The 27,495-nt window shown below is 47.4% G+C and overlaps 48 non-coding genes across 48 annotated transcripts; all 48 read right to left on the bottom strand.

Annotated features, from left to right (window-relative positions):
• Positions 1–361: 361 nt before the first annotated feature.
• Positions 362–433, bottom strand: TRNAP-AGG (transfer RNA proline (anticodon AGG)). Its single transcript has one exon. It is a non-coding gene; the product is annotated as a tRNA-Pro (tRNA).
• Positions 434–867: 434 nt separating this feature from the next.
• Positions 868–940, bottom strand: TRNAV-UAC (transfer RNA valine (anticodon UAC)). The gene has a single exon. It is a non-coding gene; the product is annotated as a tRNA-Val (tRNA).
• Positions 941–1,324: 384 nt separating this feature from the next.
• Positions 1,325–1,396, bottom strand: TRNAP-CGG (transfer RNA proline (anticodon CGG)). Its single transcript has one exon. It is a non-coding gene; the product is annotated as a tRNA-Pro (tRNA).
• A 941-nt stretch (positions 1,397–2,337) lies between these two features.
• On the bottom strand, positions 2,338–2,449 carry TRNAL-CAA (transfer RNA leucine (anticodon CAA)). Its single transcript has 2 exons — positions 2,412–2,449; positions 2,338–2,383 (listed from the first exon to the last, which is right to left on the bottom strand). It is a non-coding gene; the product is annotated as a tRNA-Leu (tRNA).
• Positions 2,450–2,744: 295 nt separating this feature from the next.
• TRNAV-AAC (transfer RNA valine (anticodon AAC)) lies at positions 2,745–2,817 on the bottom strand. Its single transcript has one exon. It is a non-coding gene; the product is annotated as a tRNA-Val (tRNA).
• Positions 2,818–3,202: 385 nt separating this feature from the next.
• Positions 3,203–3,274, bottom strand: TRNAP-AGG (transfer RNA proline (anticodon AGG)). The gene has a single exon. It is a non-coding gene; the product is annotated as a tRNA-Pro (tRNA).
• Positions 3,275–3,708: 434 nt separating this feature from the next.
• Positions 3,709–3,781, bottom strand: TRNAV-UAC (transfer RNA valine (anticodon UAC)). Its single transcript has one exon. It is a non-coding gene; the product is annotated as a tRNA-Val (tRNA).
• A 384-nt stretch (positions 3,782–4,165) lies between these two features.
• On the bottom strand, positions 4,166–4,237 carry TRNAP-CGG (transfer RNA proline (anticodon CGG)). The gene has a single exon. It is a non-coding gene; the product is annotated as a tRNA-Pro (tRNA).
• A 941-nt stretch (positions 4,238–5,178) lies between these two features.
• On the bottom strand, positions 5,179–5,290 carry TRNAL-CAA (transfer RNA leucine (anticodon CAA)). The gene is made up of 2 exons: positions 5,253–5,290; positions 5,179–5,224 (listed from the first exon to the last, which is right to left on the bottom strand). It is a non-coding gene; the product is annotated as a tRNA-Leu (tRNA).
• A 295-nt stretch (positions 5,291–5,585) lies between these two features.
• On the bottom strand, positions 5,586–5,658 carry TRNAV-AAC (transfer RNA valine (anticodon AAC)). Its single transcript has one exon. It is a non-coding gene; the product is annotated as a tRNA-Val (tRNA).
• Positions 5,659–6,043: 385 nt separating this feature from the next.
• On the bottom strand, positions 6,044–6,115 carry TRNAP-AGG (transfer RNA proline (anticodon AGG)). The gene has a single exon. It is a non-coding gene; the product is annotated as a tRNA-Pro (tRNA).
• Positions 6,116–6,549: 434 nt separating this feature from the next.
• Positions 6,550–6,622, bottom strand: TRNAV-UAC (transfer RNA valine (anticodon UAC)). The gene has a single exon. It is a non-coding gene; the product is annotated as a tRNA-Val (tRNA).
• A 384-nt stretch (positions 6,623–7,006) lies between these two features.
• TRNAP-CGG (transfer RNA proline (anticodon CGG)) lies at positions 7,007–7,078 on the bottom strand. Its single transcript has one exon. It is a non-coding gene; the product is annotated as a tRNA-Pro (tRNA).
• A 941-nt stretch (positions 7,079–8,019) lies between these two features.
• Positions 8,020–8,131, bottom strand: TRNAL-CAA (transfer RNA leucine (anticodon CAA)). Its single transcript has 2 exons — positions 8,094–8,131; positions 8,020–8,065 (listed from the first exon to the last, which is right to left on the bottom strand). It is a non-coding gene; the product is annotated as a tRNA-Leu (tRNA).
• A 295-nt stretch (positions 8,132–8,426) lies between these two features.
• On the bottom strand, positions 8,427–8,499 carry TRNAV-AAC (transfer RNA valine (anticodon AAC)). The gene has a single exon. It is a non-coding gene; the product is annotated as a tRNA-Val (tRNA).
• A 385-nt stretch (positions 8,500–8,884) lies between these two features.
• On the bottom strand, positions 8,885–8,956 carry TRNAP-AGG (transfer RNA proline (anticodon AGG)). Its single transcript has one exon. It is a non-coding gene; the product is annotated as a tRNA-Pro (tRNA).
• A 434-nt stretch (positions 8,957–9,390) lies between these two features.
• On the bottom strand, positions 9,391–9,463 carry TRNAV-UAC (transfer RNA valine (anticodon UAC)). The gene has a single exon. It is a non-coding gene; the product is annotated as a tRNA-Val (tRNA).
• Positions 9,464–9,847: 384 nt separating this feature from the next.
• TRNAP-CGG (transfer RNA proline (anticodon CGG)) lies at positions 9,848–9,919 on the bottom strand. The gene has a single exon. It is a non-coding gene; the product is annotated as a tRNA-Pro (tRNA).
• A 941-nt stretch (positions 9,920–10,860) lies between these two features.
• On the bottom strand, positions 10,861–10,972 carry TRNAL-CAA (transfer RNA leucine (anticodon CAA)). The gene is made up of 2 exons: positions 10,935–10,972; positions 10,861–10,906 (listed from the first exon to the last, which is right to left on the bottom strand). It is a non-coding gene; the product is annotated as a tRNA-Leu (tRNA).
• A 295-nt stretch (positions 10,973–11,267) lies between these two features.
• Positions 11,268–11,340, bottom strand: TRNAV-AAC (transfer RNA valine (anticodon AAC)). The gene has a single exon. It is a non-coding gene; the product is annotated as a tRNA-Val (tRNA).
• A 385-nt stretch (positions 11,341–11,725) lies between these two features.
• On the bottom strand, positions 11,726–11,797 carry TRNAP-AGG (transfer RNA proline (anticodon AGG)). The gene has a single exon. It is a non-coding gene; the product is annotated as a tRNA-Pro (tRNA).
• A 434-nt stretch (positions 11,798–12,231) lies between these two features.
• TRNAV-UAC (transfer RNA valine (anticodon UAC)) lies at positions 12,232–12,304 on the bottom strand. The gene has a single exon. It is a non-coding gene; the product is annotated as a tRNA-Val (tRNA).
• Positions 12,305–12,688: 384 nt separating this feature from the next.
• Positions 12,689–12,760, bottom strand: TRNAP-CGG (transfer RNA proline (anticodon CGG)). Its single transcript has one exon. It is a non-coding gene; the product is annotated as a tRNA-Pro (tRNA).
• A 941-nt stretch (positions 12,761–13,701) lies between these two features.
• Positions 13,702–13,813, bottom strand: TRNAL-CAA (transfer RNA leucine (anticodon CAA)). Its single transcript has 2 exons — positions 13,776–13,813; positions 13,702–13,747 (listed from the first exon to the last, which is right to left on the bottom strand). It is a non-coding gene; the product is annotated as a tRNA-Leu (tRNA).
• Positions 13,814–14,108: 295 nt separating this feature from the next.
• Positions 14,109–14,181, bottom strand: TRNAV-AAC (transfer RNA valine (anticodon AAC)). The gene has a single exon. It is a non-coding gene; the product is annotated as a tRNA-Val (tRNA).
• A 385-nt stretch (positions 14,182–14,566) lies between these two features.
• On the bottom strand, positions 14,567–14,638 carry TRNAP-AGG (transfer RNA proline (anticodon AGG)). The gene has a single exon. It is a non-coding gene; the product is annotated as a tRNA-Pro (tRNA).
• A 434-nt stretch (positions 14,639–15,072) lies between these two features.
• TRNAV-UAC (transfer RNA valine (anticodon UAC)) lies at positions 15,073–15,145 on the bottom strand. Its single transcript has one exon. It is a non-coding gene; the product is annotated as a tRNA-Val (tRNA).
• Positions 15,146–15,529: 384 nt separating this feature from the next.
• Positions 15,530–15,601, bottom strand: TRNAP-CGG (transfer RNA proline (anticodon CGG)). Its single transcript has one exon. It is a non-coding gene; the product is annotated as a tRNA-Pro (tRNA).
• A 941-nt stretch (positions 15,602–16,542) lies between these two features.
• TRNAL-CAA (transfer RNA leucine (anticodon CAA)) lies at positions 16,543–16,654 on the bottom strand. The gene is made up of 2 exons: positions 16,617–16,654; positions 16,543–16,588 (listed from the first exon to the last, which is right to left on the bottom strand). It is a non-coding gene; the product is annotated as a tRNA-Leu (tRNA).
• A 295-nt stretch (positions 16,655–16,949) lies between these two features.
• Positions 16,950–17,022, bottom strand: TRNAV-AAC (transfer RNA valine (anticodon AAC)). Its single transcript has one exon. It is a non-coding gene; the product is annotated as a tRNA-Val (tRNA).
• Positions 17,023–17,407: 385 nt separating this feature from the next.
• Positions 17,408–17,479, bottom strand: TRNAP-AGG (transfer RNA proline (anticodon AGG)). The gene has a single exon. It is a non-coding gene; the product is annotated as a tRNA-Pro (tRNA).
• Positions 17,480–17,913: 434 nt separating this feature from the next.
• TRNAV-UAC (transfer RNA valine (anticodon UAC)) lies at positions 17,914–17,986 on the bottom strand. Its single transcript has one exon. It is a non-coding gene; the product is annotated as a tRNA-Val (tRNA).
• Positions 17,987–18,370: 384 nt separating this feature from the next.
• TRNAP-CGG (transfer RNA proline (anticodon CGG)) lies at positions 18,371–18,442 on the bottom strand. Its single transcript has one exon. It is a non-coding gene; the product is annotated as a tRNA-Pro (tRNA).
• Positions 18,443–19,383: 941 nt separating this feature from the next.
• Positions 19,384–19,495, bottom strand: TRNAL-CAA (transfer RNA leucine (anticodon CAA)). The gene is made up of 2 exons: positions 19,458–19,495; positions 19,384–19,429 (listed from the first exon to the last, which is right to left on the bottom strand). It is a non-coding gene; the product is annotated as a tRNA-Leu (tRNA).
• Positions 19,496–19,790: 295 nt separating this feature from the next.
• TRNAV-AAC (transfer RNA valine (anticodon AAC)) lies at positions 19,791–19,863 on the bottom strand. Its single transcript has one exon. It is a non-coding gene; the product is annotated as a tRNA-Val (tRNA).
• A 385-nt stretch (positions 19,864–20,248) lies between these two features.
• TRNAP-AGG (transfer RNA proline (anticodon AGG)) lies at positions 20,249–20,320 on the bottom strand. The gene has a single exon. It is a non-coding gene; the product is annotated as a tRNA-Pro (tRNA).
• Positions 20,321–20,754: 434 nt separating this feature from the next.
• On the bottom strand, positions 20,755–20,827 carry TRNAV-UAC (transfer RNA valine (anticodon UAC)). Its single transcript has one exon. It is a non-coding gene; the product is annotated as a tRNA-Val (tRNA).
• Positions 20,828–21,211: 384 nt separating this feature from the next.
• Positions 21,212–21,283, bottom strand: TRNAP-CGG (transfer RNA proline (anticodon CGG)). Its single transcript has one exon. It is a non-coding gene; the product is annotated as a tRNA-Pro (tRNA).
• A 941-nt stretch (positions 21,284–22,224) lies between these two features.
• On the bottom strand, positions 22,225–22,336 carry TRNAL-CAA (transfer RNA leucine (anticodon CAA)). Its single transcript has 2 exons — positions 22,299–22,336; positions 22,225–22,270 (listed from the first exon to the last, which is right to left on the bottom strand). It is a non-coding gene; the product is annotated as a tRNA-Leu (tRNA).
• Positions 22,337–22,631: 295 nt separating this feature from the next.
• On the bottom strand, positions 22,632–22,704 carry TRNAV-AAC (transfer RNA valine (anticodon AAC)). Its single transcript has one exon. It is a non-coding gene; the product is annotated as a tRNA-Val (tRNA).
• Positions 22,705–23,089: 385 nt separating this feature from the next.
• On the bottom strand, positions 23,090–23,161 carry TRNAP-AGG (transfer RNA proline (anticodon AGG)). The gene has a single exon. It is a non-coding gene; the product is annotated as a tRNA-Pro (tRNA).
• A 434-nt stretch (positions 23,162–23,595) lies between these two features.
• Positions 23,596–23,668, bottom strand: TRNAV-UAC (transfer RNA valine (anticodon UAC)). The gene has a single exon. It is a non-coding gene; the product is annotated as a tRNA-Val (tRNA).
• Positions 23,669–24,052: 384 nt separating this feature from the next.
• Positions 24,053–24,124, bottom strand: TRNAP-CGG (transfer RNA proline (anticodon CGG)). Its single transcript has one exon. It is a non-coding gene; the product is annotated as a tRNA-Pro (tRNA).
• A 941-nt stretch (positions 24,125–25,065) lies between these two features.
• TRNAL-CAA (transfer RNA leucine (anticodon CAA)) lies at positions 25,066–25,177 on the bottom strand. The gene is made up of 2 exons: positions 25,140–25,177; positions 25,066–25,111 (listed from the first exon to the last, which is right to left on the bottom strand). It is a non-coding gene; the product is annotated as a tRNA-Leu (tRNA).
• Positions 25,178–25,472: 295 nt separating this feature from the next.
• On the bottom strand, positions 25,473–25,545 carry TRNAV-AAC (transfer RNA valine (anticodon AAC)). The gene has a single exon. It is a non-coding gene; the product is annotated as a tRNA-Val (tRNA).
• Positions 25,546–25,930: 385 nt separating this feature from the next.
• Positions 25,931–26,002, bottom strand: TRNAP-AGG (transfer RNA proline (anticodon AGG)). The gene has a single exon. It is a non-coding gene; the product is annotated as a tRNA-Pro (tRNA).
• A 434-nt stretch (positions 26,003–26,436) lies between these two features.
• TRNAV-UAC (transfer RNA valine (anticodon UAC)) lies at positions 26,437–26,509 on the bottom strand. Its single transcript has one exon. It is a non-coding gene; the product is annotated as a tRNA-Val (tRNA).
• A 384-nt stretch (positions 26,510–26,893) lies between these two features.
• On the bottom strand, positions 26,894–26,965 carry TRNAP-CGG (transfer RNA proline (anticodon CGG)). The gene has a single exon. It is a non-coding gene; the product is annotated as a tRNA-Pro (tRNA).
• Positions 26,966–27,495: the final 530 nt, after the last annotated feature.

Genomic DNA, 27,495 nt, shown 5'->3' with positions numbered 1-27,495 from the left:
AGCAAAGTTCCTCTCAAGGCTTCACCCTACTTCTATTCTGCTGTATCAGCAGCGGCTCAGAATGTGCAGAACAAGTGTGAAAACCTCAGAGATATCATCCAACATGCTTGCAATTAGACGTATTCAAAATTTACTTGTGCAGGCATCGACAGACAAATATCTGATGCCTAAATGTCTGCGAGTACAGCTTGGGAAAGCATCACCTGGGACACACTGAGACTAAGCAGGTAGGCAGAAAAAGCACGATGATCCATTTTTCTTCTGAGGTTAGGAATATGTTGCGCAACAATGCACCGAGTATTACTAGAAATAGTCAGGCATAGTGCATTTTTAGTACGATTTGTATGTTTAGCTCTAAAAAGGGCTCGTCCGGGATTTGAACCCGGGACCTCTCGCACCCTAAGCGAGAATCATACCCCTAGACCAACGAGCCATGCAAGAGTCACCTCTGACATGGCTCCAGGGGTTAGTGGCAGCTAGTCGGTGAATGCTTCACCCAAAGCAAGCAACTGCACATGTTGCTCTCTTCTGCAATATGATTGCTGTCTTTTCCATGGCCGTCATCAAACAAGAAATTAAAAAGCCTCTGTCCTTCAGACAGTTTGTTTTCTCTAAGTGTCTGCTTGCGGTGAGGACAAGAAAAGCATTTCTGCTCTCATTCCTTGCTTTCATGAAGTAGGCCCACCCTTCAGAGCAAAGGGCGAGCAAGCGAATGGCGCAAGCTATCGTCACTTCTCTTTTCGAGCTGTCACTGAGATCCCTGGAGCACACTACGTCAGGTTGGTGAGGGATAGACAGCCTCTATTATCTCAGCTTTCCTATAAAGTCAGCAAGTAAAGGCAAACACTGTTAAAAACAGCAAACCGCTGTTTCTGCCCGGTCTCGAACCAGGGACCTTTCGCGTGTAAGGCGAACGTGATAACCACTACACTACAGAAACAGACACTAACTCAGGAATCTTGTTGGCATGTATTGGGCTGGAATGCACAGACTAAGGGCCAATGTCCTTGAAGCTCAAAGTTGGGCTCTCCTTACCCGGTCTCTATTTCTTTGGAAGACAGGAATGAGGACCACTTTTATTCCAAGAGGCGATTTTGAAACCATATCCTGAAATTACACTAGAAAAACACTATGCATGTAATGTTCCTACCATGCTTGTCTGGCCCAGAAAAGCAGTTGCAAAGAAGTCCTGCACTCCTTTATCCCGCCACAAGTGGAAAATAGCGTGCAGGGTAAGGAACTTTCTCGACATACACAGCGTCTTATAGCATTGAAAAGAAGAAATGCTCCTATATTACAAGCATCCTGAAAATGTCCACAGCATGGGCTCGTCCGGGATTTGAACCCGGGACCTCTCGCACCCGAAGCGAGAATCATACCCCTAGACCAACGAGCCTGAGTGGCCAGGAGACATTTTGAACAATTTCTGAAGCGTCTTTCAGAAAAAAAGCAGGGCTATTTGGCTAGTCTCCCTCTAAGTGAGCCTCACAACGTCATGTTTTCTCTCAAGTTGTTGTTTTTTCACTCTAGCAAGAAAGGGGGCAGCCAATCTCCTATCAGCCAGTGAGCAGAAAAAAGGCACAGATGAGAACAGCAAGCACTTTCTGGCAATTGTTCTCCTCTGCAAGTCCTGGACCCTTGCCCCATAGACTTCCACACCAGAAGCAATGAAGGGCCCACCATTTCCTGCGCCTGAGAAAGAGGGGTTTGATATTTGGATTCAAACGCGCTCGCTCAGCGCTCGATCAGGCTCGATCAGGCGAGATTTATATGAGTGGCTCACAGGCCTGAAACACTAACCTGGGAGACCCAGAGTGGCTGACTTCTCAGTATAGCCATTGTTGGGCGAGTCACCTCCTTTCCTCCTGCCTCAATCTAGAATTGGCTGCAAATCATAAGAGAGAGTGCAATGCCCGTGTGCAGTGCCTACTCCCAGCTACCTCTCTGTCTTCCTTATGTAAATTAGAATTTGCAAGGGGGGAACCAATGGCATTCTGCTCCTCCCACATAACCAGGAAGCCCTGTTGAACATGTCTGCCTGTGTTTTTGCAGGGACAGTGCCTTCTCTGCCCAAAAGGTGGCAGGAGAGCCTCACAACAAATGATGGGATCAACTGCTTAGTTAGAAACCCAGCAAGGCAGTTACTGTGATGGAGTGCAAATTTAATGGAAGGTGTGCCTGAGGTGTCATTTCCAGAAATCCATGGAATTGTGATTGAGGGCCCAGCCTGATTGTTGGTGGATTTCTCTTCACATGCTACAGGTTCCTGCAAAGATTGTGGTGTTTGCCGGGAACGCACTGCAAAAAACAGGAAGATTTACGGGTGTAAAAGGGACCTGTCAGAAGTGGGATTTGAACCCACGCCTCCATGAGGAGACCAGAAGGCTCAGCTACACTGAAGATCAAGCTCTCTTGAGTCTGGCGCCTTAGACCACTCGGCCATCCTGACAGCTCATGAGGGGGGCTTAGGTCTAACTCTTCTATCTGCACCTGCCAATGTTTCCACTTACAACCTTCACAGCAATGTCACAGGTGTAAAGGCCCCAACAATACAACATAGCTTAAACAAAATAAAAATAGGCACAAGAACGACCCCCAGATGACGGATGCAGATAACTTTGTTTCGTCTTGCAAAGGTAAAGAAAGTTTCCCACGGCTCACTGTGTTCAAAGACCACCTCTTCTTAAACTTGCATTCAGATAATAAGGTTTTAGAGTGTGCACATAAAAGCAGCCAACGCTCAGTGTTTCTGCCCGGTCTCGAACCGGGGACCTTTCGCGTGTTAGGCGAACGTGATGACCACTACACTACAGAAACGACCTTGCTGCTTGCTACTGTTAAAGCAAAGTTCCTCTCAAGGCTTCACCCTACTTCTATTCTGCTGTATCAGCAGCGGCTCAGAATGTGCAGAACAAGTGTGAAAACCTCAGAGATATCATCCAACATGCTTGCAATTAGACGTATTCAAAATTTACTTGTGCAGGCATCGACAGACAAATATCTGATGCCTAAATGTCTGCGAGTACAGCTTGGGAAAGCATCACCTGGGACACACTGAGACTAAGCAGGTAGGCAGAAAAAGCACGATGATCCATTTTTCTTCTGAGGTTAGGAATATGTTGCGCAACAATGCACCGAGTATTACTAGAAATAGTCAGGCATAGTGCATTTTTAGTACGATTTGTATGTTTAGCTCTAAAAAGGGCTCGTCCGGGATTTGAACCCGGGACCTCTCGCACCCTAAGCGAGAATCATACCCCTAGACCAACGAGCCATGCAAGAGTCACCTCTGACATGGCTCCAGGGGTTAGTGGCAGCTAGTCGGTGAATGCTTCACCCAAAGCAAGCAACTGCACATGTTGCTCTCTTCTGCAATATGATTGCTGTCTTTTCCATGGCCGTCATCAAACAAGAAATTAAAAAGCCTCTGTCCTTCAGACAGTTTGTTTTCTCTAAGTGTCTGCTTGCGGTGAGGACAAGAAAAGCATTTCTGCTCTCATTCCTTGCTTTCATGAAGTAGGCCCACCCTTCAGAGCAAAGGGCGAGCAAGCGAATGGCGCAAGCTATCGTCACTTCTCTTTTCGAGCTGTCACTGAGATCCCTGGAGCACACTACGTCAGGTTGGTGAGGGATAGACAGCCTCTATTATCTCAGCTTTCCTATAAAGTCAGCCAGTAAAGGCAAACACTGTTAAAAACAGCAAACCGCTGTTTCTGCCCGGTCTCGAACCAAGGACCTTTCGCGTGTAAGGCGAACGTGAAAACCACTACACTACAGAAACAGACACTAACTCAGGAATCTTGTTGGCATGTATTGGGCTGGAATGCACAGACTAAGGGCCAATGTCCTTGAAGCTCAAAGTTGGGCTCTCCTTACCCGGTCTCTATTTCTTTGGAAGACAGGAATGAGGACCACTTTTATTCCAAGAGGCGATTTTGAAACCATATCCTGAAATTACACTAGAAAAACACTATGCATGTAATGTTCCTACCATGCTGGTCTGGCCCAGAAAAGCAGTTGCAAAGAAGTCCTGCACTCCTTTATCCCGCCACAAGTGGAAAATAGCGTGCAGGGTAAGGAACTTTCTCGACATACACAGCGTCTTATAGCATTGAAAAGAAGAAATGCTCCTATATTACAAGCATCCTGAAAATGTCCACAGCATGGGCTCGTCCGGGATTTGAACCCGGGACCTCTCGCACCCGAAGCGAGAATCATACCCCTAGACCAACGAGCCTGAGTGGCCAGGAGACATTTTGAACAATTTCTGAAGCGTCTTTCAGAAAAAAAGCAGGGCTATTTGGCTAGTCTCCCTCTAAGTGAGCCTCACAACGTCATGTTTTCTCTCAAGTTGTTGTTTTTTCACTCTAGCAAGAAAGGGGGCAGCCAATCTCCTATCAGCCAGTGAGCAGAAAAAAGGCACAGATGAGAACAGCAAGCACTTTCTGGCAATTGTTCTCCTCTGCAAGTCCTGGACCCTTGCCCCATAGACTTCCACACCAGAAGCAATGAAGGGCCCACCATTTCCTGCGCCTGAGAAAGAGGGGTTTGATATTTGGATTCAAACGCGCTCGCTCAGCGCTCGCTCAGGCTCGATCAGGCGAGATTTATATGAGTGGCTCACAGGCCTGAAACACTCACCTGGGAGACCCAGAGTGGCTGACTTCTCAGTATAGCCATTGTTGGGCGAGTCACCTCCTTTCCTCCTGCCTCAATCTAGAATTGGCTGCAAATCATAAGAGAGAGTGCAATGCCCGTGTGCAGTGCCTACTCCCAGCTACCTCTCTGTCTTCCTTATGTAAATTAGAATTTGCAAGGGGGGAACCAATGGCATTCTGCTCCTCCCACATAACCAGGAAGCCCTGTTGAACATGTCTGCCTGTGTTTTTGCAGGGACAGTGCCTTCTCTGCCCAAAAGGTGGCAGGAGAGCCTCACAACAAATGATGGGATCAACTGCTTAGTTAGAAACCCAGCAAGGCAGTTACTGTGATGGAGTGCAAATTTAATGGAAGGTGTGCCTGAGGTGTCATTTCCAGAAATCCATGGAATTGTGATTGAGGGCCCAGCCTGATTGTTGGTGGATTTCTCTTCACATGCTACAGGTTCCTGCAAAGATTGTGGTGTTTGCCGGGAACGCACTGCAAAAAACAGGAAGATTTACGGGTGTAAAAGGGACCTGTCAGAAGTGGGATTTGAACCCACGCCTCCATGAGGAGACCAGAAGGCTCAGCTACACTGAAGATCAAGCTCTCTTGAGTCTGGCGCCTTAGACCACTCGGCCATCCTGACAGCTCATGAGGGGGGCTTAGGTCTAACTCTTCTATCTGCACCTGCCAATGTTTCCACTTACAACCTTCACAGCAATGTCACAGGTGTAAAGGCCCCAACAATACAACATAGCTTAAACAAAATAAAAATAGGCACAAGAACGACCCCCAGATGACGGATGCAGATAACTTTGTTTCGTCTTGCAAAGGTAAAGAAAGTTTCCCACGGCTCACTGTGTTCAAAGACCACCTCTTCTTAAACTTGCATTCAGATAATAAGGTTTTAGAGTGTGCACATAAAAGCAGCCAACGCTCAGTGTTTCTGCCCGGTCTCGAACCGGGGACCTTTCGCGTGTTAGGCGAACGTGATGACCACTACACTACAGAAACGACCTTGCTGCTTGCTACTGTTAAAGCAAAGTTCCTCTCAAGGCTTCACCCTACTTCTATTCTGCTGTATCAGCAGCGGCTCAGAATGTGCAGAACAAGTGTGAAAACCTCAGAGATATCATCCAACATGCTTGCAATTAGACGTATTCAAAATTTACTTGTGCAGGCATCGACAGACAAATATCTGATGCCTAAATGTCTGCGAGTACAGCTTGGGAAAGCATCACCTGGGACACACTGAGACTAAGCAGGTAGGCAGAAAAAGCACGATGATCCATTTTTCTTCTGAGGTTAGGAATATGTTGCGCAACAATGCACCGAGTATTACTAGAAATAGTCAGGCATAGTGCATTTTTAGTACGATTTGTATGTTTAGCTCTAAAAAGGGCTCGTCCGGGATTTGAACCCGGGACCTCTCGCACCCTAAGCGAGAATCATACCCCTAGACCAACGAGCCATGCAAGAGTCACCTCTGACATGGCTCCAGGGGTTAGTGGCAGCTAGTCGGTGAATGCTTCACCCAAAGCAAGCAACTGCACATGTTGCTCTCTTCTGCAATATGATTGCTGTCTTTTCCATGGCCGTCATCAAACAAGAAATTAAAAAGCCTCTGTCCTTCAGACAGTTTGTTTTCTCTAAGTGTCTGCTTGCGGTGAGGACAAGAAAAGCATTTCTGCTCTCATTCCTTGCTTTCATGAAGTAGGCCCACCCTTCAGAGCAAAGGGCGAGCAAGCGAATGGCGCAAGCTATCGTCACTTCTCTTTTCGAGCTGTCACTGAGATCCCTGGAGCACACTACGTCAGGTTGGTGAGGGATAGACAGCCTCTATTATCTCAGCTTTCCTATAAAGTCAGCCAGTAAAGGCAAACACTGTTAAAAACAGCAAACCGCTGTTTCTGCCCGGTCTCGAACCAAGGACCTTTCGCGTGTAAGGCGAACGTGAAAACCACTACACTACAGAAAGAGACACTAACTCAGGAATCTTGTTGGCATGTATTGGGCTGGAATGCACAGACTAAGGGCCAATGTCCTTGAAGCTCAAAGTTGGGCTCTCCTTACCCGGTCTCTATTTCTTTGGAAGACAGGAATGAGGACCACTTTTATTCCAAGAGGCGATTTTGAAACCATATCCTGAAATTACACTAGAAAAACACTATGCATGTAATGTTCCTACCATGCTGGTCTGGCCCAGAAAAGCAGTTGCAAAGAAGTCCTGCACTCCTTTATCCCGCCACAAGTGGTAAATAGCGTGCAGGGTAAGGAACTTTCTCGACATACACAGCGTCTTATAGCATTGAAAAGAAGAAATGCTCCTATATTACAAGCATCCTGAAAATGCCCACAGCATGGGCTCGTCCGGGATTTGAACCCGGGACCTCTCGCACCCGAAGCGAGAATCATACCCCTAGACCAACGAGCCTGAGTGGCCAGGAGACATTTTGAACAATTTCTGAAGCGTCTTTCAGAAAAAAAGCAGGGCTATTTGGCTAGTCTCCCTCTAAGTGAGCCTCACAACGTCATGTTTTCTCTCAAGTTGTTGTTTTTTCACTCTAGCAAGAAAGGGGGCAGCCAATCTCCTATCAGCCAGTGAGCAGAAAAAAGGCACAGATGAGAACAGCAAGCACTTTCTGGCAATTGTTCTCCTCTGCAAGTCCTGGACCCTTGCCCCATAGACTTCCACACCAGAAGCAATGAAGGGCCCACCATTTCCTGCGCCTGAGAAAGAGGGGTTTGATATTTGGATTCAAACGCGCTCGCTCAGCGCTCGATCAGGCTCGATCAGGCGAGATTTATATGAGTGGCTCACAGGCCTGAAACACTCACCTGGGAGACCCAGAGTGGCTGACTTCTCAGTATAGCCATTGTTGGGCGAGTCACCTCCTTTCCTCCTGCCTCAATCTAGAATTGGCTGCAAATCATAAGAGAGAGTGCAATGCCCGTGTGCAGTGCCTACTCCCAGCTACCTCTCTGTCTTCCTTATGTAAATTAGAATTTGCAAGGGGGGAACCAATGGCATTCTGCTCCTCCCACATAACCAGGAAGCCCTGTTGAACATGTCTGCCTGTGTTTTTGCAGGGACAGTGCCTTCTCTGCCCAAAAGGTGGCAGGAGAGCCTCACAACAAATGATGGGATCAACTGCTTAGTTAGAAACCCAGCAAGGCAGTTACTGTGATGGAGTGCAAATTTAATGGAAGGTGTGCCTGAGGTGTCATTTCCAGAAATCCATGGAATTGTGATTGAGGGCCCAGCCTGATTGTTGGTGGATTTCTCTTCACATGCTACAGGTTCCTGCAAAGATTGTGGTGTTTGCCGGGAACGCACTGCAAAAAACAGGAAGATTTACGGGTGTAAAAGGGACCTGTCAGAAGTGGGATTTGAACCCACGCCTCCATGAGGAGACCAGAAGGCTCAGCTACACTGAAGATCAAGCTCTCTTGAGTCTGGCGCCTTAGACCACTCGGCCATCCTGACGGCTCATGAGGGGGGCTTAGGTCTAACTCTTCTATCTGCACCTGCCAATGTTTCCACTTACAACCTTCACAGCAATGTCACAGGTGTAAAGGCCCCAACAATACAACATAGCTTAAACAAAATAAAAATAGGCACAAGAACGACCCCCAGATGACGGATGCAGATAACTTTGTTTCGTCTTGCAAAGGTAAAGAAAGTTTCCCACGGCTCACTGTGTTCAAAGACCACCTCTTCTTAAACTTGCATTCAGATAATAAGGTTTTAGAGAGTGCACATAAAAGCAGCCAACGCTCAGTGTTTCTGCCCGGTCTCGAACCGGGGACCTTTCGCGTGTTAGGCGAACGTGATGACCACTACACTACAGAAACGACCTTGCTGCTTGCTACTGTTAAAGCAAAGTTCCTCTCAAGGCTTCACCCTACTTCTATTCTGCTGTATCAGCAGCGGCTCAGAATGTGCAGAACAAGTGTGAAAACCTCAGAGATATCATCCAACATGCTTGCAATTAGACGTATTCAAAATTTACTTGTGCAGGCATCGACAGACAAATATCTGATGCCTAAATGTCTGCGAGTACAGCTTGGGAAAGCATCACCTGGGACACACTGAGACTAAGCAGGTAGGCAGAAAAAGCACGATGATCCATTTTTCTTCTGAGGTTAGGAATATGTTGCGCAACAATGCACCGAGTATTACTAGAAATAGTCAGGCATAGTGCATTTTTAGTACGATTTGTATGTTTAGCTCTAAAAAGGGCTCGTCCGGGAGTTGAACCCGGGACCTCTCGCACCCTAAGCGAGAATCATACCCCTAGACCAACGAGCCACGCAAGAGTCACCTCTGACATGGCTCCAGGGGTTAGTGGCAGCTAGTCGGTGAATGCTTCACCCAAAGCAAGCAACTGCACATGTTGCTCTCTTCTGCAATATGATTGCTGTCTTTTCCATGGCCGTCATCAAACAAGAAATTAAAAAGCCTCTGTCCTTCAGACAGTTTGTTTTCTCTAAGTGTCTGCTTGCGGTGAGGACAAGAAAAGCATTTCTGCTCTCATTCCTTGCTTTCATGAAGTAGGCCCACCCTTCAGAGCAAAGGGCGAGCAAGCGAATGGCGCAAGCTATCGTCACTTCTCTTTTCGAGCTGTCACTGAGATCCCTGGAGCACACTACGTCAGGTTGGTGAGGGATAGACAGCCTCTATTATCTCAGCTTTCCTATAAAGTCAGCCAGTAAAGGCAAACACTGTTAAAAACAGCAAACCGCTGTTTCTGCCCGGTCTCGAACCAAGGACCTTTCGCGTGTAAGGCGAACGTGAAAACCACTACACTACAGAAACAGACACTAACTCAGGAATCTTGTTGGCATGTATTGGGCTGGAATGCACAGACTAAGGGCCAATGTCCTTGAAGCTCAAAGTTGGGCTCTCCTTACCCGGTCTCTATTTCTTTGGAAGACAGGAATGAGGACCACTTTTATTCCAAGAGGCGATTTTGAAACCATATCCTGAAATTACACTAGAAAAACACTATGCATGTAATGTTCCTACCATGCTGGTCTGGCCCAGAAAAGCAGTTGCAAAGAAGTCCTGCACTCCTTTATCCCGCCACAAGTGGAAAATAGCGTGCAGGGTAAGGAACTTTCTCGACATACACAGCGTCTTATAGCATTGAAAAGAAGAAATGCTCCTATATTACAAGCATCCTGAAAATGTCCACAGCATGGGCTCGTCCGGGATTTGAACCCGGGACCTCTCGCACCCGAAGCGAGAATCATACCCCTAGACCAACGAGCCTGAGTGGCCAGGAGACATTTTGAACAATTTCTGAAGCGTCTTTCAGAAAAAAAGCAGGGCTATTTGGCTAGTCTCCCTCTAAGTGAGCCTCACAACGTCATGTTTTCTCTCAAGTTGTTGTTTTTTCACTCTAGCAAGAAAGGGGGCAGCCAATCTCCTATCAGCCAGTGAGCAGAAAAAAGGCACAGATGAGAACAGCAAGCACTTTCTGGCAATTGTTCTCCTCTGCAAGTCCTGGACCCTTGCCCCATAGACTTCCACACCAGAAGCAATGAAGGGCCCACCATTTCCTGCGCCTGAGAAAGAGGGGTTTGATATTTGGATTCAAACGCGCTCGCTCAGCGCTCGCTCAGGCTCGATCAGGCGAGATTTATATGAGTGGCTCACAGGCCTGAAACACTCACCTGGGAGACCCAGAGTGGCTGACTTCTCAGTATAGCCATTGTTGGGCGAGTCACCTCCTTTCCTCCTGCCTCAATCTAGAATTGGCTGCAAATCATAAGAGAGAGTGCAATGCCCGTGTGCAGTGCCTACTCCCAGCTACCTCTCTGTCTTCCTTATGTAAATTAGAATTTGCAAGGGGGGAACCAATGGCATTCTGCTCCTCCCACATAACCAGGAAGCCCTGTTGAACATGTCTGCCTGTGTTTTTGCAGGGACAGTGCCTTCTCTGCCCAAAAGGTGGCAGGAGAGCCTCACAACAAATGATGGGATCAACTGCTTAGTTAGAAACCCAGCAAGGCAGTTACTGTGATGGAGTGCAAATTTAATGGAAGGTGTGCCTGAGGTGTCATTTCCAGAAATCCATGGAATTGTGATTGAGGGCCCAGCCTGATTGTTGGTGGATTTCTCTTCACATGCTACAGGTTCCTGCAAAGATTGTGGTGTTTGCCGGGAACGCACTGCAAAAAACAGGAAGATTTACGGGTGTAAAAGGGACCTGTCAGAAGTGGGATTTGAACCCACGCCTCCATGAGGAGACCAGAAGGCTCAGCTACACTGAAGATCAAGCTCTCTTGAGTCTGGCGCCTTAGACCACTCGGCCATCCTGACAGCTCATGAGGGGGGCTTAGGTCTAACTCTTCTATCTGCACCTGCCAATGTTTCCACTTACAACCTTCACAGCAATGTCACAGGTGTAAAGGCCCCAACAATACAACATAGCTTAAACAAAATAAAAATAGGCACAAGAACGACCCCCAGATGACGGATGCAGATAACTTTGTTTCGTCTTGCAAAGGTAAAGAAAGTTTCCCACGGCTCACTGTGTTCAAAGACCACCTCTTCTTAAACTTGCATTCAGATAATAAGGTTTTAGAGTGTGCACATAAAAGCAGCCAACGCTCAGTGTTTCTGCCCGGTCTCGAACCGGGGACCTTTCGCGTGTTAGGCGAACGTGATGACCACTACACTACAGAAACGACCTTGCTGCTTGCTACTGTTAAAGCAAAGTTCCTCTCAAGGCTTCACCCTACTTCTATTCTGCTGTATCAGCAGCGGCTCAGAATGTGCAGAACAAGTGTGAAAACCTCAGAGATATCATCCAACATGCTTGCAATTAGACGTATTCAAAATTTACTTGTGCAGGCATCGACAGACAAATATCTGATGCCTAAATGTCTGCGAGTACAGCTTGGGAAAGCATCACCTGGGACACACTGAGACTAAGCAGGTAGGCAGAAAAAGCACGATGATCCATTTTTCTTCTGAGGTTAGGAATATGTTGCGCAACAATGCACCGAGTATTACTAGAAATAGTCAGGCATAGTGCATTTTTAGTACGATTTGTATGTTTAGCTCTAAAAAGGGCTCGTCCGGGATTTGAACCCGGGACCTCTCGCACCCTAAGCGAGAATCATACCCCTAGACCAACGAGCCATGCAAGAGTCACCTCTGACATGGCTCCAGGGGTTAGTGGCAGCTAGTCGGTGAATGCTTCACCCAAAGCAAGCAACTGCACATGTTGCTCTCTTCTGCAATATGATTGCTGTCTTTTCCATGGCCGTCATCAAACAAGAAATTAAAAAGCCTCTGTCCTTCAGACAGTTTGTTTTCTCTAAGTGTCTGCTTGCGGTGAGGACAAGAAAAGCATTTCTGCTCTCATTCCTTGCTTTCATGAAGTAGGCCCACCCTTCAGAGCAAAGGGCGAGCAAGCGAATGGCGCAAGCTATCGTCACTTCTCTTTTCGAGCTGTCACTGAGATCCCTGGAGCACACTACGTCAGGTTGGTGAGGGATAGACAGCCTCTATTATCTCAGCTTTCCTATAAAGTCAGCCAGTAAAGGCAAACACTGTTAAAAACAGCAAACCGCTGTTTCTGCCCGGTCTCGAACCAAGGACCTTTCGCGTGTAAGGCGAACGTGAAAACCACTACACTACAGAAACAGACACTAACTCAGGAATCTTGTTGGCATGTATTGGGCTGGAATGCACAGACTAAGGGCCAATGTCCTTGAAGCTCAAAGTTGGGCTCTCCTTACCCGGTCTCTATTTCTTTGGAAGACAGGAATGAGGACCACTTTTATTCCAAGAGGCGATTTTGAAACCATATCCTGAAATTACACTAGAAAAACACTATGCATGTAATGTTCCTACCATGCTGGTCTGGCCCAGAAAAGCAGTTGCAAAGAAGTCCTGCACTCCTTTATCCCGCCACAAGTGGTAAATAGCGTGCAGGGTAAGGAACTTTCTCGACATACACAGCGTCTTATAGCATTGAAAAGAAGAAATGCTCCTATATTACAAGCATCCTGAAAATGCCCACAGCATGGGCTCGTCCGGGATTTGAACCCGGGACCTCTCGCACCCGAAGCGAGAATCATACCCCTAGACCAACGAGCCTGAGTGGCCAGGAGACATTTTGAACAATTTCTGAAGCGTCTTTCAGAAAAAAAGCAGGGCTATTTGGCTAGTCTCCCTCTAAGTGAGCCTCACAACGTCATGTTTTCTCTCAAGTTGTTGTTTTTTCACTCTAGCAAGAAAGGGGGCAGCCAATCTCCTATCAGCCAGTGAGCAGAAAAAAGGCACAGATGAGAACAGCAAGCACTTTCTGGCAATTGTTCTCCTCTGCAAGTCCTGGACCCTTGCCCCATAGACTTCCACACCAGAAGCAATGAAGGGCCCACCATTTCCTGCGCCTGAGAAAGAGGGGTTTGATATTTGGATTCAAACGCGCTCGCTCAGCGCTCGATCAGGCTCGATCAGGCGAGATTTATATGAGTGGCTCACAGGCCTGAAACACTCACCTGGGAGACCCAGAGTGGCTGACTTCTCAGTATAGCCATTGTTGGGCGAGTCACCTCCTTTCCTCCTGCCTCAATCTAGAATTGGCTGCAAATCATAAGAGAGAGTGCAATGCCCGTGTGCAGTGCCTACTCCCAGCTACCTCTCTGTCTTCCTTATGTAAATTAGAATTTGCAAGGGGGGAACCAATGGCATTCTGCTCCTCCCACATAACCAGGAAGCCCTGTTGAACATGTCTGCCTGTGTTTTTGCAGGGACAGTGCCTTCTCTGCCCAAAAGGTGGCAGGAGAGCCTCACAACAAATGATGGGATCAACTGCTTAGTTAGAAACCCAGCAAGGCAGTTACTGTGATGGAGTGCAAATTTAATGGAAGGTGTGCCTGAGGTGTCATTTCCAGAAATCCATGGAATTGTGATTGAGGGCCCAGCCTGATTGTTGGTGGATTTCTCTTCACATGCTACAGGTTCCTGCAAAGATTGTGGTGTTTGCCGGGAACGCACTGCAAAAAACAGGAAGATTTACGGGTGTAAAAGGGACCTGTCAGAAGTGGGATTTGAACCCACGCCTCCATGAGGAGACCAGAAGGCTCAGCTACACTGAAGATCAAGCTCTCTTGAGTCTGGCGCCTTAGACCACTCGGCCATCCTGACGGCTCATGAGGGGGGCTTAGGTCTAACTCTTCTATCTGCACCTGCCAATGTTTCCACTTACAACCTTCACAGCAATGTCACAGGTGTAAAGGCCCCAACAATACAACATAGCTTAAACAAAATAAAAATAGGCACAAGAACGACCCCCAGATGACGGATGCAGATAACTTTGTTTCGTCTTGCAAAGGTAAAGAAAGTTTCCCACGGCTCACTGTGTTCAAAGACCACCTCTTCTTAAACTTGCATTCAGATAATAAGGTTTTAGAGAGTGCACATAAAAGCAGCCAACGCTCAGTGTTTCTGCCCGGTCTCGAACCGGGGACCTTTCGCGTGTTAGGCGAACGTGATGACCACTACACTACAGAAACGACCTTGCTGCTTGCTACTGTTAAAGCAAAGTTCCTCTCAAGGCTTCACCCTACTTCTATTCTGCTGTATCAGCAGCGGCTCAGAATGTGCAGAACAAGTGTGAAAACCTCAGAGATATCATCCAACATGCTTGCAATTAGACGTATTCAAAATTTACTTGTGCAGGCATCGACAGACAAATATCTGATGCCTAAATGTCTGCGAGTACAGCTTGGGAAAGCATCACCTGGGACACACTGAGACTAAGCAGGTAGGCAGAAAAAGCACGATGATCCATTTTTCTTCTGAGGTTAGGAATATGTTGCGCAACAATGCACCGAGTATTACTAGAAATAGTCAGGCATAGTGCATTTTTAGTACGATTTGTATGTTTAGCTCTAAAAAGGGCTCGTCCGGGAGTTGAACCCGGGACCTCTCGCACCCTAAGCGAGAATCATACCCCTAGACCAACGAGCCACGCAAGAGTCACCTCTGACATGGCTCCAGGGGTTAGTGGCAGCTAGTCGGTGAATGCTTCACCCAAAGCAAGCAACTGCACATGTTGCTCTCTTCTGCAATATGATTGCTGTCTTTTCCATGGCCGTCATCAAACAAGAAATTAAAAAGCCTCTGTCCTTCAGACAGTTTGTTTTCTCTAAGTGTCTGCTTGCGGTGAGGACAAGAAAAGCATTTCTGCTCTCATTCCTTGCTTTCATGAAGTAGGCCCACCCTTCAGAGCAAAGGGCGAGCAAGCGAATGGCGCAAGCTATCGTCACTTCTCTTTTCGAGCTGTCACTGAGATCCCTGGAGCACACTACGTCAGGTTGGTGAGGGATAGACAGCCTCTATTATCTCAGCTTTCCTATAAAGTCAGCCAGTAAAGGCAAACACTGTTAAAAACAGCAAACCGCTGTTTCTGCCCGGTCTCGAACCAAGGACCTTTCGCGTGTAAGGCGAACGTGAAAACCACTACACTACAGAAAGAGACACTAACTCAGGAATCTTGTTGGCATGTATTGGGCTGGAATGCACAGACTAAGGGCCAATGTCCTTGAAGCTCAAAGTTGGGCTCTCCTTACCCGGTCTCTATTTCTTTGGAAGACAGGAATGAGGACCACTTTTATTCCAAGAGGCGATTTTGAAACCATATCCTGAAATTACACTAGAAAAACACTATGCATGTAATGTTCCTACCATGCTGGTCTGGCCCAGAAAAGCAGTTGCAAAGAAGTCCTGCACTCCTTTATCCCGCCACAAGTGGAAAATAGCGTGCAGGGTAAGGAACTTTCTCGACATACACAGCGTCTTATAGCATTGAAAAGAAGAAATGCTCCTATATTACAAGCATCCTGAAAATGTCCACAGCATGGGCTCGTCCGGGATTTGAACCCGGGACCTCTCGCACCCGAAGCGAGAATCATACCCCTAGACCAACGAGCCTGAGTGGCCAGGAGACATTTTGAACAATTTCTGAAGCGTCTTTCAGAAAAAAAGCAGGGCTATTTGGCTAGTCTCCCTCTAAGTGAGCCTCACAACGTCATGTTTTCTCTCAAGTTGTTGTTTTTTCACTCTAGCAAGAAAGGGGGCAGCCAATCTCCTATCAGCCAGTGAGCAGAAAAAAGGCACAGATGAGAACAGCAAGCACTTTCTGGCAATTGTTCTCCTCTGCAAGTCCTGGACCCTTGCCCCATAGACTTCCACACCAGAAGCAATGAAGGGCCCACCATTTCCTGCGCCTGAGAAAGAGGGGTTTGATATTTGGATTCAAACGCGCTCGCTCAGCGCTCGCTCAGGCTCGATCAGGCGAGATTTATATGAGTGGCTCACAGGCCTGAAACACTCACCTGGGAGACCCAGAGTGGCTGACTTCTCAGTATAGCCATTGTTGGGCGAGTCACCTCCTTTCCTCCTGCCTCAATCTAGAATTGGCTGCAAATCATAAGAGAGAGTGCAATGCCCGTGTGCAGTGCCTACTCCCAGCTACCTCTCTGTCTTCCTTATGTAAATTAGAATTTGCAAGGGGGGAACCAATGGCATTCTGCTCCTCCCACATAACCAGGAAGCCCTGTTGAACATGTCTGCCTGTGTTTTTGCAGGGACAGTGCCTTCTCTGCCCAAAAGGTGGCAGGAGAGCCTCACAACAAATGATGGGATCAACTGCTTAGTTAGAAACCCAGCAAGGCAGTTACTGTGATGGAGTGCAAATTTAATGGAAGGTGTGCCTGAGGTGTCATTTCCAGAAATCCATGGAATTGTGATTGAGGGCCCAGCCTGATTGTTGGTGGATTTCTCTTCACATGCTACAGGTTCCTGCAAAGATTGTGGTGTTTGCCGGGAACGCACTGCAAAAAACAGGAAGATTTACGGGTGTAAAAGGGACCTGTCAGAAGTGGGATTTGAACCCACGCCTCCATGAGGAGACCAGAAGGCTCAGCTACACTGAAGATCAAGCTCTCTTGAGTCTGGCGCCTTAGACCACTCGGCCATCCTGACGGCTCATGAGGGGGGCTTAGGTCTAACTCTTCTATCTGCACCTGCCAATGTTTCCACTTACAACCTTCACAGCAATGTCACAGGTGTAAAGGCCCCAACAATACAACATAGCTTAAACAAAATAAAAATAGGCACAAGAACGACCCCCAGATGACGGATGCAGATAACTTTGTTTCGTCTTGCAAAGGTAAAGAAAGTTTCCCACGGCTCACTGTGTTCAAAGACCACCTCTTCTTAAACTTGCATTCAGATAATAAGGTTTTAGAGTGTGCACATAAAAGCAGCCAACGCTCAGTGTTTCTGCCCGGTCTCGAACCGGGGACCTTTCGCGTGTTAGGGGAACGTGATGACCACTACACTACAGAAACGACCTTGCTGCTTGCTACTGTTAAAGCAAAGTTCCTCTCAAGGCTTCACCCTACTTCTATTCTGCTGTATCAGCAGCGGCTCAGAATGTGCAGAACAAGTGTGAAAACCTCAGAGATATCATCCAACATGCTTGCAATTAGACGTATTCAAAATTTACTTGTGCAGGCATCGACAGACAAATATCTGATGCCTAAATGTCTGCGAGTACAGCTTGGGAAAGCATCACCTGGGACACACTGAGACTAAGCAGGTAGGCAGAAAAAGCACGATGATCCATTTTTCTTCTGAGGTTAGGAATATGTTGCGCAACAATGCACCGAGTATTACTAGAAATAGTCAGGCATAGTGCATTTTTAGTACGATTTGTATGTTTAGCTCTAAAAAGGGCTCGTCCGGGATTTGAACCCGGGACCTCTCGCACCCTAAGCGAGAATCATACCCCTAGACCAACGAGCCACGCAAGAGTCACCTCTGACATGGCTCCAGGGGTTAGTGGCAGCTAGTCGGTGAATGCTTCACCCAAAGCAAGCAACTGCACATGTTGCTCTCTTCTGCAATATGATTGCTGTCTTTTCCATGGCCGTCATCAAACAAGAAATTAAAAAGCCTCTGTCCTTCAGACAGTTTGTTTTCTCTAAGTGTCTGCTTGCGGTGAGGACAAGAAAAGCATTTCTGCTCTCATTCCTTGCTTTCATGAAGTAGGCCCACCCTTCAGAGCAAAGGGCGAGCAAGCGAATGGCGCAAGCTATCGTCACTTCTCTTTTCGAGCTGTCACTGAGATCCCTGGAGCACACTACGTCAGGTTGGTGAGGGATAGACAGCCTCTATTATCTCAGCTTTCCTATAAAGTCAGCAAGTAAAGGCAAACACTGTTAAAAACAGCAAACCGCTGTTTCTGCCCGGTCTCGAACCAGGGACCTTTCGCGTGTAAGGCGAACGTGATAACCACTACACTACAGAAACAGACACTAACTCAGGAATCTTGTTGGCATGTATTGGGCTGGAATGCACAGACTAAGGGCCAATGTCCTTGAAGCTCAAAGTTGGGCTCTCCTTACCCGGTCTCTATTTCTTTGGAAGACAGGAATGAGGACCACTTTTATTCCAAGAGGCGATTTTGAAACCATATCCTGAAATTACACTAGAAAAACACTATGCATGTAATGTTCCTACCATGCTTGTCTGGCCCAGAAAAGCAGTTGCAAAGAAGTCCTGCACTCCTTTATCCCACCACAAGTGGAAAATAGCGTGCAGGGTAAGGAACTTTCTCGACATACACAGCGTCTTATAGCATTGAAAAGAAGAAATGCTCCTATATTACAAGCATCCTGAAAATGTCCACAGCATGGGCTCGTCCGGGATTTGAACCCGGGACCTCTCGCACCCGAAGCGAGAATCATACCCCTAGACCAACGAGCCTGAGTGGCCAGGAGACATTTTGAACAATTTCTGAAGCGTCTTTCAGAAAAAAAGCAGGGCTATTTGGCTAGTCTCCCTCTAAGTGAGCCTCACAACGTCATGTTTTCTCTCAAGTTGTTGTTTTTTCACTCTAGCAAGAAAGGGGGCAGCCAATCTCCTATCAGCCAGTGAGCAGAAAAAAGGCACAGATGAGAACAGCAAGCACTTTCTGGCAATTGTTCTCCTCTGCAAGTCCTGGACCCTTGCCCCATAGACTTCCACACCAGAAGCAATGAAGGGCCCACCATTTCCTGCGCCTGAGAAAGAGGGGTTTGATATTTGGATTCAAACGCGCTCGCTCAGCGCTCGATCAGGCTCGATCAGGCGAGATTTATATGAGTGGCTCACAGGCCTGAAACACTAACCTGGGAGACCCAGAGTGGCTGACTTCTCAGTATAGCCATTGTTGGGCGAGTCACCTCCTTTCCTCCTGCCTCAATCTAGAATTGGCTGCAAATCATAAGAGAGAGTGCAATGCCCGTGTGCAGTGCCTACTCCCAGCTACCTCTCTGTCTTCCTTATGTAAATTAGAATTTGCAAGGGGGGAACCAATGGCATTCTGCTCCTCCCACATAACCAGGAAGCCCTGTTGAACATGTCTGCCTGTGTTTTTGCAGGGACAGTGCCTTCTCTGCCCAAAAGGTGGCAGGAGAGCCTCACAACAAATGATGGGATCAACTGCTTAGTTAGAAACCCAGCAAGGCAGTTACTGTGATGGAGTGCAAATTTAATGGAAGGTGTGCCTGAGGTGTCATTTCCAGAAATCCATGGAATTGTGATTGAGGGCCCAGCCTGATTGTTGGTGGATTTCTCTTCACATGCTACAGGTTCCTGCAAAGATTGTGGTGTTTGCCGGGAACGCACTGCAAAAAACAGGAAGATTTACGGGTGTAAAAGGGACCTGTCAGAAGTGGGATTTGAACCCACGCCTCCATGAGGAGACCAGAAGGCTCAGCTACACTGAAGATCAAGCTCTCTTGAGTCTGGCGCCTTAGACCACTCGGCCATCCTGACGGCTCATGAGGGGGGCTTAGGTCTAACTCTTCTATCTGCACCTGCCAATGTTTCCACTTACAACCTTCACAGCAATGTCACAGGTGTAAAGGCCCCAACAATACAACATAGCTTAAACAAAATAAAAATAGGCACAAGAACGACCCCCAGATGACGGATGCAGATAACTTTGTTTCGTCTTGCAAAGGTAAAGAAAGTTTCCCACGGCTCACTGTGTTCAAAGACCACCTCTTCTTAAACTTGCATTCAGATAATAAGGTTTTAGAGTGTGCACATAAAAGCAGCCAACGCTCAGTGTTTCTGCCCGGTCTCGAACCGGGGACCTTTCGCGTGTTAGGCGAACGTGATGACCACTACACTACAGAAACGACCTTGCTGCTTGCTACTGTTAAAGCAAAGTTCCTCTCAAGGCTTCACCCTACTTCTATTCTGCTGTATCAGCAGCGGCTCAGAATGTGCAGAACAAGTGTGAAAACCTCAGAGATATCATCCAACATGCTTGCAATTAGACGTATTCAAAATTTACTTGTGCAGGCATCGACAGACAAATATCTGATGCCTAAATGTCTGCGAGTACAGCTTGGGAAAGCATCACCTGGGACACACTGAGACTAAGCAGGTAGGCAGAAAAAGCACGATGATCCATTTTTCTTCTGAGGTTAGGAATATGTTGCGCAACAATGCACCGAGTATTACTAGAAATAGTCAGGCATAGTGCATTTTTAGTACGATTTGTATGTTTAGCTCTAAAAAGGGCTCGTCCGGGATTTGAACCCGGGACCTCTCGCACCCTAAGCGAGAATCATACCCCTAGACCAACGAGCCACGCAAGAGTCACCTCTGACATGGCTCCAGGGGTTAGTGGCAGCTAGTCGGTGAATGCTTCACCCAAAGCAAGCAACTGCACATGTTGCTCTCTTCTGCAATATGATTGCTGTCTTTTCCATGGCCGTCATCAAACAAGAAATTAAAAAGCCTCTGTCCTTCAGACAGTTTGTTTTCTCTAAGTGTCTGCTTGCGGTGAGGACAAGAAAAGCATTTCTGCTCTCATTCCTTGCTTTCATGAAGTAGGCCCACCCTTCAGAGCAAAGGGCGAGCAAGCGAATGGCGCAAGCTATCGTCACTTCTCTTTTCGAGCTGTCACTGAGATCCCTTGAGCACACTACGTCAGGTTGGTGAGGGATAGACAGCCTCTATTATCTCAGCTTTCCTATAAAGTCAGCCAGTAAAGGCAAACACTGTTAAAAACAGCAAACCGCTGTTTCTGCCCGGTCTCGAACCAAGGACCTTTCGCGTGTAAGGCGAACGTGAAAACCACTACACTACAGAAAGAGACACTAACTCAGGAATCTTGTTGGCATGTATTGGGCTGGAATGCACAGACTAAGGGCCAATGTCCTTGAAGCTCAAAGTTGGGCTCTCCTTACCCGGTCTCTATTTCTTTGGAAGACAGGAATGAGGACCACTTTTATTCCAAGAGGCGATTTTGAAACCATATCCTGAAATTACACTAGAAAAACACTATGCATGTAATGTTCCTACCATGCTGGTCTGGCCCAGAAAAGCAGTTGCAAAGAAGTCCTGCACTCCTTTATCCCGCCACAAGTGGAAAATAGCGTGCAGGGTAAGGAACTTTCTCGACATACACAGCGTCTTATAGCATTGAAAAGAAGAAATGCTCCTATATTACAAGCATCCTGAAAATGTCCACAGCATGGGCTCGTCCGGGATTTGAACCCGGGACCTCTCGCACCCGAAGCGAGAATCATACCCCTAGACCAACGAGCCTGAGTGGCCAGGAGACATTTTGAACAATTTCTGAAGCGTCTTTCAGAAAAAAAGCAGGGCTATTTGGCTAGTCTCCCTCTAAGTGAGCCTCACAACGTCATGTTTTCTCTCAAGTTGTTGTTTTTTCACTCTAGCAAGAAAGGGGGCAGCCAATCTCCTATCAGCCAGTGAGCAGAAAAAAGGCACAGATGAGAACAGCAAGCACTTTCTGGCAATTGTTCTCCTCTGCAAGTCCTGGACCCTTGCCCCATAGACTTCCACACCAGAAGCAATGAAGGGCCCACCATTTCCTGCGCCTGAGAAAGAGGGGTTTGATATTTGGATTCAAACGCGCTCGCTCAGCGCTCGCTCAGGCTCGATCAGGCGAGATTTATATGAGTGGCTCACAGGCCTGAAACACTCACCTGGGAGACCCAGAGTGGCTGACTTCTCAGTATAGCCATTGTTGGGCGAGTCACCTCCTTTCCTCCTGCCTCAATCTAGAATTGGCTGCAAATCATAAGAGAGAGTGCAATGCCCGTGTGCAGTGCCTACTCCCAGCTACCTCTCTGTCTTCCTTATGTAAATTAGAATTTGCAAGGGGGGAACCAATGGCATTCTGCTCCTCCCACATAACCAGGAAGCCCTGTTGAACATGTCTGCCTGTGTTTTTGCAGGGACAGTGCCTTCTCTGCCCAAAAGGTGGCAGGAGAGCCTCACAACAAATGATGGGATCAACTGCTTAGTTAGAAACCCAGCAAGGCAGTTACTGTGATGGAGTGCAAATTTAATGGAAGGTGTGCCTGAGGTGTCATTTCCAGAAATCCATGGAATTGTGATTGAGGGCCCAGCCTGATTGTTGGTGGATTTCTCTTCACATGCTACAGGTTCCTGCAAAGATTGTGGTGTTTGCCGGGAACGCACTGCAAAAAACAGGAAGATTTACGGGTGTAAAAGGGACCTGTCAGAAGTGGGATTTGAACCCACGCCTCCATGAGGAGACCAGAAGGCTCAGCTACACTGAAGATCAAGCTCTCTTGAGTCTGGCGCCTTAGACCACTCGGCCATCCTGACGGCTCATGAGGGGGGCTTAGGTCTAACTCTTCTATCTGCACCTGCCAATGTTTCCACTTACAACCTTCACAGCAATGTCACAGGTGTAAAGGCCCCAACAATACAACATAGCTTAAACAAAATAAAAATAGGCACAAGAACGACCCCCAGATGACGGATGCAGATAACTTTGTTTCGTCTTGCAAAGGTAAAGAAAGTTTCCCACGGCTCACTGTGTTCAAAGACCACCTCTTCTTAAACTTGCATTCAGATAATAAGGTTTTAGAGTGTGCACATAAAAGCAGCCAACGCTCAGTGTTTCTGCCCGGTCTCGAACCGGGGACCTTTCGCGTGTTAGGGGAACGTGATGACCACTACACTACAGAAACGACCTTGCTGCTTGCTACTGTTAAAGCAAAGTTCCTCTCAAGGCTTCACCCTACTTCTATTCTGCTGTATCAGCAGCGGCTCAGAATGTGCAGAACAAGTGTGAAAACCTCAGAGATATCATCCAACATGCTTGCAATTAGACGTATTCAAAATTTACTTGTGCAGGCATCGACAGACAAATATCTGATGCCTAAATGTCTGCGAGTACAGCTTGGGAAAGCATCACCTGGGACACACTGAGACTAAGCAGGTAGGCAGAAAAAGCACGATGATCCATTTTTCTTCTGAGGTTAGGAATATGTTGCGCAACAATGCACCGAGTATTACTAGAAATAGTCAGGCATAGTGCATTTTTAGTACGATTTGTATGTTTAGCTCTAAAAAGGGCTTGTCCGGGATTTGAACCCGGGACCTCTCGCACCCTAAGCGAGAATCATACCCCTAGACCAACGAGCCACGCAAGAGTCACCTCTGACATGGCTCCAGGGGTTAGTGGCAGCTAGTCGGTGAATGCTTCACCCAAAGCAAGCAACTGCACATGTTGCTCTCTTCTGCAATATGATTGCTGTCTTTTCCATGGCCGTCATCAAACAAGAAATTAAAAAGCCTCTGTCCTTCAGACAGTTTGTTTTCTCTAAGTGTCTGCTTGCGGTGAGGACAAGAAAAGCATTTCTGCTCTCATTCCTTGCTTTCATGAAGTAGGCCCACCCTTCAGAGCAAAGGGCGAGCAAGCGAATGGCGCAAGCTATCGTCACTTCTCTTTTCGAGCTGTCACTGAGATCCCTGGAGCACACTACGTCAGGTTGGTGAGGGATAGACAGCCTCTATTATCTCAGCTTTCCTATAAAGTCAGCAAGTAAAGGCAAACACTGTTAAAAACAGCAAACCGCTGTTTCTGCCCGGTCTCGAACCAGGGACCTTTCGCGTGTAAGGCGAACGTGATAACCACTACACTACAGAAACAGACACTAACTCAGGAATCTTGTTGGCATGTATTGGGCTGGAATGCACAGACTAAGGGCCAATGTCCTTGAAGCTCAAAGTTGGGCTCTCCTTACCCGGTCTCTATTTCTTTGGAAGACAGGAATGAGGACCACTTTTATTCCAAGAGGCGATTTTGAAACCATATCCTGAAATTACACTAGAAAAACACTATGCATGTAATGTTCCTACCATGCTTGTCTGGCCCAGAAAAGCAGTTGCAAAGAAGTCCTGCACTCCTTTATCCCGCCACAAGTGGAAAATAGCGTGCAGGGTAAGGAACTTTCTCGACATACACAGCGTCTTATAGCATTGAAAAGAAGAAATGCTCCTATATTACAAGCATCCTGAAAATGTCCACAGCATGGGCTCGTCCGGGATTTGAACCCGGGACCTCTCGCACCCGAAGCGAGAATCATACCCCTAGACCAACGAGCCTGAGTGGCCAGGAGACATTTTGAACAATTTCTGAAGCGTCTTTCAGAAAAAAAGCAGGGCTATTTGGCTAGTCTCCCTCTAAGTGAGCCTCACAACGTCATGTTTTCTCTCAAGTTGTTGTTTTTTCACTCTAGCAAGAAAGGGGGCAGCCAATCTCCTATCAGCCAGTGAGCAGAAAAAAGGCACAGATGAGAACAGCAAGCACTTTCTGGCAATTGTTCTCCTCTGCAAGTCCTGGACCCTTGCCCCATAGACTTCCACACCAGAAGCAATGAAGGGCCCACCATTTCCTGCGCCTGAGAAAGAGGGGTTTGATATTTGGATTCAAACGCGCTCGCTCAGCGCTCGCTCAGGCTCGATCAGGCGAGATTTATATGAGTGGCTCACAGGCCTGAAACACTCACCTGGGAGACCCAGAGTGGCTGACTTCTCAGTATAGCCATTGTTGGGCGAGTCACCTCCTTTCCTCCTGCCTCAATCTAGAATTGGCTGCAAATCATAAGAGAGAGTGCAATGCCCGTGTGCAGTGCCTACTCCCAGCTACCTCTCTGTCTTCCTTATGTAAATTAGAATTTGCAAGGGGGGAACCAATGGCATTCTGCTCCTCCCACATAACCAGGAAGCCCTGTTGAACATGTCTGCCTGTGTTTTTGCAGGGACAGTGCCTTCTCTGCCCAAAAGGTGGCAGGAGAGCCTCACAACAAATGATGGGATCAACTGCTTAGTTAGAAACCCAGCAAGGCAGTTACTGTGATGGAGTGCAAATTTAATGGAAGGTGTGCCTGAGGTGTCATTTCCAGAAATCCATGGAATTGTGATTGAGGGCCCAGCCTGATTGTTGGTGGATTTCTCTTCACATGCTACAGGTTCCTGCAAAGATTGTGGTGTTTGCCGGGAACGCACTGCAAAAAACAGGAAGATTTACGGGTGTAAAAGGGACCTGTCAGAAGTGGGATTTGAACCCACGCCTCCATGAGGAGACCAGAAGGCTCAGCTACACTGAAGATCAAGCTCTCTTGAGTCTGGCGCCTTAGACCACTCGGCCATCCTGACAGCTCATGAGGGGGGCTTAGGTCTAACTCTTCTATCTGCACCTGCCAATGTTTCCACTTACAACCTTCACAGCAATGTCACAGGTGTAAAGGCCCCAACAATACAACATAGCTTAAACAAAATAAAAATAGGCACAAGAACGACCCCCAGATGACGGATGCAGATAACTTTGTTTCGTCTTGCAAAGGTAAAGAAAGTTTCCCACGGCTCACTGTGTTCAAAGACCACCTCTTCTTAAACTTGCATTCAGATAATAAGGTTTTAGAGTGTGCACATAAAAGCAGCCAACGCTCAGTGTTTCTGCCCGGTCTCGAACCGGGGACCTTTCGCGTGTTAGGCGAACGTGATGACCACTACACTACAGAAACGACCTTGCTGCTTGCTACTGTTAAAGCAAAGTTCCTCTCAAGGCTTCACCCTACTTCTATTCTGCTGTATCAGCAGCGGCTCAGAATGTGCAGAACAAGTGTGAAAACCTCAGAGATATCATCCAACATGCTTGCAATTAGACGTATTCAAAATTTACTTGTGCAGGCATCGACAGACAAATATCTGATGCCTAAATGTCTGCGAGTACAGCTTGGGAAAGCATCACCTGGGACACACTGAGACTAAGCAGGTAGGCAGAAAAAGCACGATGATCCATTTTTCTTCTGAGGTTAGGAATATGTTGCGCAACAATGCACCGAGTATTACTAGAAATAGTCAGGCATAGTGCATTTTTAGTACGATTTGTATGTTTAGCTCTAAAAAGGGCTCGTCCGGGATTTGAACCCGGGACCTCTCGCACCCTAAGCGAGAATCATACCCCTAGACCAACGAGCCATGCAAGAGTCACCTCTGACATGGCTCCAGGGGTTAGTGGCAGCTAGTCGGTGAATGCTTCACCCAAAGCAAGCAACTGCACATGTTGCTCTCTTCTGCAATATGATTGCTGTCTTTTCCATGGCCGTCATCAAACAAGAAATTAAAAAGCCTCTGTCCTTCAGACAGTTTGTTTTCTCTAAGTGTCTGCTTGCGGTGAGGACAAGAAAAGCATTTCTGCTCTCATTCCTTGCTTTCATGAAGTAGGCCCACCCTTCAGAGCAAAGGGCGAGCAAGCGAATGGCGCAAGCTATCGTCACTTCTCTTTTCGAGCTGTCACTGAGATCCCTGGAGCACACTACGTCAGGTTGGTGAGGGATAGACAGCCTCTATTATCTCAGCTTTCCTATAAAGTCAGCCAGTAAAGGCAAACACTGTTAAAAACAGCAAACCGCTGTTTCTGCCCGGTCTCGAACCAAGGACCTTTCGCGTGTAAGGCGAACGTGAAAACCACTACACTACAGAAACAGACACTAACTCAGGAATCTTGTTGGCATGTATTGGGCTGGAATGCACAGACTAAGGGCCAATGTCCTTGAAGCTCAAAGTTGGGCTCTCCTTACCCGGTCTCTATTTCTTTGGAAGACAGGAATGAGGACCACTTTTATTCCAAGAGGCGATTTTGAAACCATATCCTGAAATTACACTAGAAAAACACTATGCATGTAATGTTCCTACCATGCTGGTCTGGCCCAGAAAAGCAGTTGCAAAGAAGTCCTGCACTCCTTTATCCCGCCACAAGTGGTAAATAGCGTGCAGGGTAAGGAACTTTCTCGACATACACAGCGTCTTATAGCATTGAAAAGAAGAAATGCTCCTATATTACAAGCATCCTGAAAATGCCCACAGCATGGGCTCGTCCGGGATTTGAACCCGGGACCTCTCGCACCCGAAGCGAGAATCATACCCCTAGACCAACGAGCCTGAGTGGCCAGGAGACATTTTGAACAATTTCTGAAGCGTCTTTCAGAAAAAAAGCAGGGCTATTTGGCTAGTCTCCCTCTAAGTGAGCCTCACAACGTCATGTTTTCTCTCAAGTTGTTGTTTTTTCACTCTAGCAAGAAAGGGGGCAGCCAATCTCCTATCAGCCAGTGAGCAGAAAAAAGGCACAGATGAGAACAGCAAGCACTTTCTGGCAATTGTTCTCCTCTGCAAGTCCTGGACCCTTGCCCCATAGACTTCCACACCAGAAGCAATGAAGGGCCCACCATTTCCTGCGCCTGAGAAAGAGGGGTTTGATATTTGGATTCAAACGCGCTCGCTCAGCGCTCGCTCAGGCTCGATCAGGCGAGATTTATATGAGTGGCTCACAGGCCTGAAACACTCACCTGGGAGACCCAGAGTGGCTGACTTCTCAGTATAGCCATTGTTGGGCGAGTCACCTCCTTTCCTCCTGCCTCAATCTAGAATTGGCTGCAAATCATAAGAGAGAGTGCAATGCCCGTGTGCAGTGC

This window comes from Lissotriton helveticus, chromosome 10, assembly GCF_964261635.1.
Source record: "Lissotriton helveticus chromosome 10, aLisHel1.1, whole genome shotgun sequence".
In the NCBI taxonomy this organism is placed as follows: Eukaryota; Metazoa; Chordata; class Amphibia; order Caudata; family Salamandridae; genus Lissotriton; species Lissotriton helveticus.
Note: the sequence above shows the minus strand (reverse complement) of the source record. Positions and strands in the feature narration are given on the sequence as shown.